This window comes from Sinocyclocheilus anshuiensis, unplaced genomic scaffold (assembly GCF_001515605.1).
Source record: "Sinocyclocheilus anshuiensis isolate Anshui unplaced genomic scaffold, SAMN03320099.WGS_v1.1 scaffold355, whole genome shotgun sequence".
Classification (NCBI taxonomy): domain Eukaryota; kingdom Metazoa; phylum Chordata; class Actinopteri; order Cypriniformes; family Cyprinidae; genus Sinocyclocheilus; species Sinocyclocheilus anshuiensis.
This window is the reverse complement of record NW_015549571.1, coordinates 2,491,140-2,500,312: the sequence shown is the minus strand read 5'-3', so window position 1 is coordinate 2,500,312 and position 9,173 is coordinate 2,491,140. Positions and strand designations below refer to the sequence as shown.

The 9,173-nt window shown below is 35.8% G+C and overlaps 1 pseudogene; it reads left to right on the top strand.

Moving 5' to 3' along the window:
• The window catches only part of LOC107657359 (phosphatidate cytidylyltransferase 2-like), a 34,071-nt pseudogene that overhangs the window by 8,310 nt on the left and 16,588 nt on the right, over positions 1-9,173 (top strand).

Genomic DNA, 9,173 nt, shown 5'->3' with positions numbered 1-9,173 from the left:
GTCTGGTCAGAGGAGAACTGGCCCCCCGACTGAGCCTGGTTTCTCCCAAGGTTTTTTCTCCATTCTGTCACCGATGGAGTTTTGGTTCCTTGCCGCTGTCGCCTCGCCTCTGGCTTGCTTAGTTGGGGACACTTAATTTCCAGAGATATCGTCAACTTGATTGCACAGACACTATTTAAACTGAACTGAGCTGGATGATGACATCACTGAATTCAATGATGAACTGCCTTTAACTGAAAATTGAGTGACACAATATTTTCCTAATTAATGCTGTACAGTTGCTTTGACACAATCTGTATTGTTAAAAGCGCTATATAAATAAAGGTGACTTGACTTGACTTGACTTGATCGTAAATATTATTTTTGATTTGAATAAAATCAGTTCCTACAGATATTACTATTTTTAGGTTACCATTTTTCAGTGTTAAGGAAGACCAACTCCCCATCAGTGCCCATGGTTTTGAAAATAAATGTTTATCAAGGATAAAAGTGTGCATGTATGAACATACTTTTGGCAATTTACAGGTCTGTTTTGATTAGTTCATATATTATTGTTAAAGAAACAAAAACTTTAACTTTTCACACGGTTTCGCTTTTGTTGTAAAATGGCGAAAAGCTGATTAACCCTATGGCATGAATTTTTATTTTGGTTGGAAAAAAATATTTCATTTTTTGGGAGCTTGGGGGTCCCTGATAATATATCCATCATAAAATGTGTCACACCCCCACCGCCGAACCAGATATTGGTTTGTTGCCTCAGGGCAACTATGAGAGTAATGAAACACCAAAGTTTTCTATATAAGTGGAATATGGAAAACAAGCGATATAAGCATTATTATTATTTATTTTTTTGACAAGTATCAAACACAACTGGTTCCAACTAATCACAAATATAAAAAAATAAACAAATAAATCAAATAAACTAATAAATACTACTAATTACAAATAGCACATATAAATACATATAAACACATACGTATATGTTTCTAGCATTTCACATAAACATATAAACCAACATTCAAATGACTCTGTGTGTGTGACAGAGAGAGAGAGAGAGAGAGAGAGAGTGTACTCCCTACATTATGGGGACCCCACAAGGATAGTAATACCAGTAATCAGGGCCGTCCTTTGGGCGGTGCAACTGGTGCATTCACACCGGGCCCCGCACTTTGAGGGAGCCCCGCAGCGAACGGACTGGGGGCACCCTAACACCTCCCTGGAACGCGATTGCGAACAGACCGAGGGGGCCCCGCTCCCTATCTCACACCAGGCCCCGCGTCAGCTAAGGACGACCCTGACAGTAATACCAGTAAATTTTGTCCTTGCGTGGCCACTTTTGGTCCCCATGAGGAAACAAGCTTATAAATCATACAGAAGGATTTTTTTTGAAAATCTATAAGAGCATAACGTTTTCTGTGAGGGGTAGGTTTAGGGGTAGGATATACAATTTACAGTTTTTACAGAATAAAAATCATTAAGTCTATGGAATATCCCCATAAAACATGGAAGCCCATGTCTGTGTGTGTGTGTGTGTGTGTGTGTGTGTGTGTGTGCATGTGCGCATTATGTGTACTGTTAATAAAGAAGATTGATACATTTTGCCAGAAAACACTACTCATTTAACCAGTTTATGGGCTGATATGCTTGAGTGACAAAATGATCTGTGGCATAATAATAATAATAATAATAATAACAATAATAATGATGATGTTGATGCACATTCTTTGAGTTTTCTGTGCTTGTAAAAATTGCCCAGGAGGACATGAATGCATCATATTCCTGATTATGCATCTGAACATATCTCCACCCTATAGCCTGATATTGGCTGAACAAAAGTGGTCTAGCTGCACAATGTTGCCCTGAGGCATTGAGTCATGTCCCTTTAGAGGCTTTGTACATTTCAGTTGTAAAACAACAACAACAAAAACTTTTAACAGAGGCATTGGGTTGTGTTTTTACTCCACAAGGTACAAGCACAAAACGTTTTTAAGTATTTAGAGCACAAAAAGACAAAAAGCAAAGAAATGTATAATACCATTGTTGTACTGAACTGTCAAATTATCATTTTATTGCTGATTTGACATGTTATGTGTAACCTTGTTAAACTGTTTTGCAGCTGTATTTGCATGAATAAAATATAGCTGGGGGTAGTAAAGCCAAGCTTGTATATTGTAAAGGGGTCTGGTTTGATTTTATGCTTGTGTAATTTTAATCATAAACCAAAGCAAACAAAATCTGTAAAGTAGTAGTTTTAATTATTAATAAATTAACAGCTCACAGAGGTTTGGATAAGAGGAGCAGAGACTGGTTTGTTCTGGCCCATCGCTCAGGCTTTATGTTGGTACAGTTCCAGCGATTGTTACACGTGTGCCATTGACTACATGACTCTGAAATATGGTAAGACTGAAGATCAATGCAGTGTGTATAAATCCATGCTGTTTTCCACTGTACTGCTCCTGTCCACTCACATGTCTCACAGAACACACCAGCGGCTGAACAGGGATTCACAAATGACCATGCTAACACTACTGGAACCACAACAAAAAATAGGTTTTACACACATACACACAAAGAGGTTTTTATGCAGTGTGTATAAATCCATGCTGTTTTCCACTGTACTGCTCCTGTCCACTCACATGTCTCACAGAACACACCAGCGGCTGAACAGGGATTCACAAACGACCATGCTAACACTACTGGAACCACAACAAAAAATAGGTTTTACACACATACGCACAAAGAGGTTTTTATATAACAGTAACCTCTGAAAATAGCCTGTCAAAGCAATTTGTCACATTTGTTTAGACTGTTTAAAATGTCACTTGGACTACACCAGTCCTGAGAAAACCTTCAGTATGTTACGTGTTCTGTGAACTACAGAAGAAATGACATTTTGTTTTAGCAACGTTTTGTGAAGTCAGCATGATTTAACAGTCTGCCTGTTCTTTGATGAACACCTTTTTAAGATAAATAGAATGGGAGTTGAAATGAAATGAAAATTGTAATTACAACTCAAATAAAATATATTTTATAGATGATTCTCACATTAATCAACACATAACTGGCCGCATATCAACAAAGCATGCTTGGAGTTCAAAAATCAACCACGTCATGAGGAGGCTGGAGGAAGTAATGTAGGAGGGACTATTTTGCATAAAAACGAAAAGAAATAACAATATGAGTAAAATGTGCTAAAGTCAGTCAAGCCTCAAGTTGTTTCTGCAGTGTGTAGCACCTGCTGCTCCTCAGATCCTTCTGAAATATTCCAGTCTTAACAAGGACATGACTGTAAACCACATATTTGAATGAGTACAATGCGCTGTTATGCATTTCCAACATGAAGTAAACATTTTCAGGACATCATATTAAATGTCAGAGGGAATGATCATGAGACATAAATTATGACTGTATGACTTCATGCAAAATAAAGACTAATCCCTTGTGAAAAGGTAGTTATATACATTTTCAGTGGAAATGACATTAGTTTACCATAAATGTTTGTCAGTGCATTTATATTTCAAAGACAACAGAAATAAATATGAAATTACATACAAAGTCTTACTCAAGTGGGCCAAAAAAAACTCTATTTATTTAAACTATATTTATTTAGAATTTAAATTCAATTTTAAATAACATGCGATTAAAACATTTCATTGCGTTTGTACCTTTTAAGATTATTATTACTGTAGTAAGTACTCTTTTCAAAAGTATGCTAAAGTGTTTTCACAAGGAACATCAGAATATCAGAGTAAAGAAAAAAAAAACTGGACAAAAATTAAATGACCGACTTCATGCAAAATAAAGACTAATCCCTTGTGAAAAGGTAGTGTGCTTAACTGTATTGAATGTGCAGTTGTATAAATATATAACTATATTAATGAAATAAAAGTCCACTTTAGTGTGCTTCAATTTTCAGCATCACTGCAAACCTACAGAGAATAAGCCATTGAAGAATGAATGGATGGATATTAAATAAGTTCTAAATTGCAACTTCATCATTACAAATGTGTAATAATATATATATATATATATATATATACAATATATATATATATATATATATATATATTTTCACAGTAAATATATATATATACATTTTCAGTGGAAATGACATTAGTTTACCATAAATGTTTGTCAGTGCATTTATATTTCAAAGACAACAGAAATAAATATGAAATTACATACAAAGTCTTACTCAAGTGGGCCAAAAAAAACTCTATTTATTTAAACTATATTTATTTAGAATTTAAATTCAATTTTAAATAACATGCGATTAAAACATTTCATTGCGTTTGTACCTTTTAAGATTATTATTACTGTAGTAAGTACTCTTTTCAAAAGTATGCTAAAGTGTTTTCACAAGGAACATCAGAATATCAGAGTAAAGAAAAAAAAACTGGACAAAAATTAAATGACCTGGTAACACTTTAGAATAGGGAACACTTATTCACTATTAACTACGACTTTTCCCTCAATAAACTCCTAATTTGCTGCTTATTAATAGTTAGTAAGGTAGTTGTTAAGTTTAGGTATTGGGTAGGATTAGGGCTGTAGAATAAAGCATTAATAAGTGCTTAATTACTACTAATATATGGCTAATATTCTAGTAATATGCATGCTAATAAGCAACTAGTTAAGAGACCCTGAATTAAAGTGTTACCATTGCCCCTTTTAATTGCTCTCGGCATATGTTGTAGTGTCACTGTAATCAGCACTAACTAAACCCATGTTCCATGCTAAAGGTTAAATTACAGCAGCTGGTTCCTGTAAACATTTAATATGTTTGCAGTAAACATCTAGCATGTGTGAGAAAGAGGACACCGTCTGGAGTCACTCAGGACAAATATGTTGAATCCCCAAGACATCTGACCGAGACATGACAGCGACCCAGCCCTGAAGATTGCCCCCATTGAGGTAAAGGAGAAAAACTACACCTTCGTCACACAATCCTCTTCTCGCAACACAGACATAATGTTTGACTAGATGTTCAGGCAGCTCCTTCTAAGAGCGCTGAGCTCCACTGGGACAAGTGCACCAGTCTACAATGCGTACAAAGAAAACAGAACCTAATAAACCATTTATACTCATTTCCCAAGGGTTGGGAATATTTTCCTTAGTTTAGTTATTTCAAATGCTTTGTTTTTCCCAAAAAAGAACAACAGTCACTGTCCACTTTCTAGGCAGCCATCCTAAAGAATTTTTCTGATTCAATTTGCATGTGTATAAATTGCAATGTAAAAAAATACTAGTCATCAATGCTGGATAGCAGAAAACAGTATATTAAAGTTTATGGCAAAATTAACAAATATGCAAGTTATCTCAATTACATCATTTGCAGCAGTGACTAAATTGGTAGAGCTCTCTTCAGGATAATGGAAGGTGTAGTACTTCTTAGGGAATTCCGTAATTAACAATTAGAAGAATCAATTTCTCTATAGAGAAAGTTTTACTTTTAGAACCTTTCTTCTGTGCTTTATAGTTCTAAATATATAATACAGGTGCTAAAATACTGAACATGCTGATGGAAGGCAAATTAATATATTAAGAAAACCAAAATCTCTTATAATTTAATGATCCTGTTAAATGTTAAAACAAGTTGTCGACCCTGCGACAGACCTTATTATATAACACAGAGTATCCATTTGGAAAGAAACACACACACACGCTGTAGCATCTGCCCTGTTTCCACGAATGTATTCCTATCAGGACTAAGAATCTCTGACAGCTTTTTGACACTCATGCTGTGGAGATTTCATAAATACAGTCAACACAGAGAGAGAGAGCAACATGAAATATAAACATCTGGATTTTACTTCAAGGGATCTCAACTCTGATATTTCGATATAGACATTTGTATAGCTTTTATTTATATTTGAATGTTTATTTCAGTTACAGCTTTGCTGACTTTTGTACCATACATTAAGTACAGTATCTAATATGATTTAATATAAATACACTATACTATATATTTGTATAATCGTGTCTATAAATGCAGAAACAAAGGTAATTTCAAAGGGTTCACAAACCCATATGTGAATTTCGAAAATGTTTATCATATTGAACCAGTGATTCCAATATGTAAACTCATTTTTGTGTATCAGTAGGCTGTTTTGTTAGTACTCAAGAATCAGTGCTTGTTTCTTAAGAAGCAAATCCTCACACTTTGACGTTGAATGTTCAGCCCACCATTCTTCATGTTCAGACTGGTGTACTTCAGCTCATAGGTAATTCATTGAGTGTGTTTCTTGCAGTTTCTTCTTCATCTTGTTTTTCATCTTCCTATCTGCATTGGCTTCTTCTGTGACATTTCTGGGAAATGCACTCTGAGATAAACTCTGACTTGAGTGTGCTTTCTCGTCCGCTGTGTTTCTCTCGTGGAGTGTGGGGAGGCTGAAATCACCTCCGCGCTCTGCTCGTGTCACAGGGGTTTTTAGGGAGAGCAATTACCGCTGACATTTAGGAGAGTGCTCAAAGGGTCAGACGTTTTTATGCAACAATGACAAATTATCTCAACATTTTTAGATCTGGGAAATGTCTCATGCACTAAGTGCATGCTTTACGTTTGCATCTGCAGCTTGATTTTAGGGGAAAAACTGCACTGTAAATCAGAAGAGCTTTATGTTCAGAATTTCAAACCTGACATAATGGCCTCAACAGAAACCACTAACAAGGTTTAAAGTCTGGGCCTGGTTGCATGAAAATCCTAAAGTGGTTTCACTCAAGGGTATCCCTGAGGGGGAAAAATCCCAAAGGCAAGGGATTTCTTTAAGAGTGTTACAACAATCCCTTAGGCTACCTGAGTGTTTGGACTAAGCATTTTACATTTAACCTTTACATCTACAGTAGGCTATACAATATTTGAGTTATGGAAGTTTCTAAAAGGTCTTGCACACCGGACCTTGCACACCGGACCACGACATCAAGTGTCCAAACATGGAAACAACCAATGAGCAGGATCGTTTACATCCAAAATGAACACTACAGGAAAACACGATGTAATTTTTGATATTTTACTAGTGGGTGCAGGACACTATAGGCAAAATAAAGTGAACTGTGACATATTATACCCAAAGATTCTTCATACAGTGGACTACCAATAAAACTGATAAAAATGTGGGACCAAAAATTATTCAGACACTTTGACCTGACCATGTTTTGCTTAAGTGTTTTTTCTTTAATTGCTAATGCGACCTTTTTACACCACAGACTGAACAAAATTAAGCATTGCTTGGTAATTGGTTGACCTAAATTAGTATTATCTATTTTTGTACTTAAATGTAAAAGCTGAATATTTTTTGGTTGATTGTAATCCATTACATACCTTTCTATCAAAGTTATCTGACATTATCAAGATGAATTTGTTCTGACAATTTAACTTTTTACCATTTTCTAAACTATAGCGAATAAACTGAGATAATGTGAGAAATGTTGAAGGTGTCTGAATAAATTTTGACTGTATATTGTTTTCATATGTCTCCTAGCAAATACGTTTTTGTGTCCAGAATGACCTGAAAAGTCGTACAAGTCTGTGTGATGCACAATTTTTACTCTGTAATTTTTTACAAAGTAAACAAGAGTGTGATGCCTAGTGTTTTAAAATCTGTTCAGATGTTAAAAGTCTTCAGTTGTGGTGTGTGGCTCGACTTGGCCTAACCCTAACCATAACCCTTAACTATTATTTTTTTACTTCACTTGCAGCCCTTGATTCCTCATACAAATAACAGCACATCTCTCCTCGGCCAAGCTCATGATCTGAGGTATAATTCGTGTCTCAAAACAGTGTGGCAAGGGCTAAAGTTCAATACTTATGGTTGAGGCTTTGTTCAAACCCCTTAACTGTGAGTATAATAATAGTGATTCTTGCTATGGGTGGCTAAGGGCTGAATCACATGCATGGACACTGGAATGCACACAAGTCATAGCTTTCATCTGAACTCACTGAACCAAAACAGATGCCAGTGTACTCATTACACACTGAAATGATCAGGGTCACGTGAACATCAATTAAACGGCCAATAAAGATGTTGCTTCATTATTTCTCATATAAGGTGTAGACACCAGCTCTGTTGAACAGTCAGTGTAACCATGGCAACTCCAGATTGCTTTGGGGAAACGTGTGTTCCTAAAGGACTCAGGGACTTTAAAATGCCACAGGTATTCACATGAGATGCATCCTCCTCTATCATATCCATATTGTGATGCCGTATCCACATTTCTTGAATTTCTCTTCCACTGATGGTGGGCTCTGTCGGCATAGGTTGTCATGTTTGCATCATGTGGGCATTCAGCGTAACAAGCTCAGCCATGTATGTGGTCTCTCCATGAACTTCCCATCACAAGGTCAGTGTCGGTGTCCAGCGGCTGATCCGGACAAACACAGCAGTGTTAGAAAACCTGCCAGCATCCTTCTCACTGTGGCCCTTGTGAAGTTACCGGTCAAAAATATCTCAAAACCTGCAACATTCAGTGTCTGATATTGTTCCCTATTGCCTACATAGCGCACTAAGTGCATTAATGGTGTTATTTGTAATGCTGTTGAAAAAATAAGTTTGTATAATTGTATTAAATTTGCATACTTCAAATCATAAAAGCATTGTGACCCTGGACCACAAAACCAGTCATAAGTAGCACAGGTATATTTTTAGCAATAGCCAAAAAAACATTGTATGGGTCAAAATTATCGATTTTTCTTTTATGCCAAAAATCATTAGGATATTAAGTTAAGATCATGTTCCATGAAGACATTTTGTACATTTCCTACCGTAAGTATATCAAAATTTAATTTTTGATTAGTAATATGCATTGCTAAGAACTTCATTTGGACAACTTTAAAGGCGATTTTCTCAATATTTAGATTTTTTTGCACCCTCAGATTCCAGATTTTCAAATAGTCGTATCTCGGCCAAATATTGTCCTAACCTAACAAACTTTATTCAGCTTTCAGATGATGTATAAATCTCAATTTTAAAAAATGGACCCTCATGACTGGTTTAGTGCTCCAGGGTCACATTTATATAATATGTAAATAAAAGGTCACACTGAAAATAATGGAGTAGAAACTATTTTATATATATATATATATATATACTGTATATATATTGTGACGAGCGTCCCGAAGCTGCATCAGCGTCGCCCTGGAAACGAGCGATGAACACCTGGCCGTCCACATCACA